We start from the raw sequence: 2107 nt of genomic DNA on the forward strand, positions 1-2107 counted from the left end.
ACACACACACACACACACACACACACACACACACACACACACACACACACACACACACACACACACACACACACACACACACACACACACACACACACACACACACACAAGCTCCAGAAGAAATACAAGAGGTGGCCTGATCATCCCGGGCCTAGTCTTCCAGGTTGGTCGGCGCCAAGTGGCAGCCATAGTATCGCTATGTAGAATACTTCCTTAGTGTTATTGTATACTTAAGATATAGTATGTAAGTTAGTTTGTAAGTTAATATGTAACATGTGGATTTTCAACCGATAAGGCTGCTAAACAAATAAACCGATTATTATTATTGTTATTATTATTATTATTATTATTATTATTATTATTATTATTATTATTATTATTATTATTATTATTATTATTATTATTACACCTACACACACACACACACACACACACACACACACACACACAGAGAGAGAGAGAGAGAGAGAGAGAGAGAGAGAGAGAGAGAGAGAGAGAGAGAGAGAATTTTTTTCATGTCCATAATACCAAACAATGAAAAAATATATTTTGGTTGCGTATGCGCAATGACTACAGTTTCGCAAATCATTACGTTGAATGATATATGAACGAAAATTAGACTAGATACATTTACTGTTATCATAACAATCTGCTCACCGTGTGATATTACTTCAAAAATATTCAAGAAAGTTACATAGTACGAAAATAACAACTTTTTAGCCTCCACCTACATGAACATTTCTAAAACATCTCGAAAAATGTGTTTGTCGACCCAGTGCTGTTGGACTGTCTTATCTCTCACAATAACACTGGTTCCTTGAAATTATTAATGGAAAGAAGTTGTGGGGCCAAACGTACACCCTGAGGGATTTCTGATCACGGTACTTGTGTCTGTTCAGGACAAGTCTTCTGCTGCACGAGGTAACCATTGACGCGGCGCGAGCAGTGAAGCAGTGAATGCTGGAGGCACCACCTTCAATACCAGCACAGTAAAAACAAGCTTCTTCTCGTCTATAGTCATATATATTAAAACTGGAAATACTGGTCAGGAAATTCGACATCTTTATCGAGCCCACCACGTGCCAACACACTCTTTACCTTCGCTCCCCGCCCCATGACTCACAGCTCCCTCTCGAGGAATGCATGCGTCACTCACACACGTCCATACATTCTATAACAGTTGAGTTCATTCCATTGCAGCAGGGTCTGCCACGTTTGGGCGTGACGGCTCTTTGCAGTTTTTCTCATTTTCTTATATTTTTATACTGCGTCGTACTCCGCAGACCTGAAATGCTCTCAAGAACTGTTAACCAATGATAAAAAAAAAAAAAATGCAAGGTCAGTATTCACTTACAAAAGGATAATAATCTATGGTGAAAGGAGCTCTGAGGTCTAGTGGGATGTACTGTAACAATTTCAAGCAAGGAATACTGTATAGTTAACACATAAGTAATATTCTGCTGCAGAGACCTGAAGAGATGGTTTAATTCATGCTCGGAGAACACCGCCTTCTCTGAGCTATGTGGTCTTTTCCATCGTCGCGCACAAAAAATTAATGATAAGAGAAAATAAAATACATAAACTAAATAAACAAATAGCTAAACAAATAAATAGAAGAAGCAATAAAAAGGTACTGAGATGGGATACGACCATGTTGACGTACATGTCCTAAGGAAGTGTGTGTGTGTGTGTGTGTGTGTGTGTGTGTGTGTGCGTGTGTGTGTGTGTGTGTGTGTGTGTGTGTGTGTGTGTGTGTGTGTGTGTGTGTGTGTGTGTGTGTGTGTGTGTGTGTGTGTGTGTGTGTGTGTGTGTGTGTGTGTGTGTGTGTGTGTGTGTGTGTAATTTAAAGTAGTTTAAGGAATAATCGCAGCGAAACATAGCAGAATCTCAGCAATAAAACTAAAATTAGGAGAAGTGATTTATCGTACGAAAGAAAAAAAGAGAAACGATAAGGAGACAAAGATACGTACATAAAGAAACTAAATTACGAGACGCTTTCAGTCACCGAGGAAGGGGAATGAAGAGAAGGATAAGAGAGGAAGAGGCACAGGAGAGAGAGAGAGAGAAAGGAGAGAGAGAGAGAGAGAGAGAGAGAGAGAGAGAGAGA

This window comes from Scylla paramamosain, chromosome 1, assembly GCF_035594125.1.
Source record: "Scylla paramamosain isolate STU-SP2022 chromosome 1, ASM3559412v1, whole genome shotgun sequence".
Taxonomy (NCBI): Eukaryota; Metazoa; Arthropoda; class Malacostraca; order Decapoda; family Portunidae; genus Scylla; species Scylla paramamosain.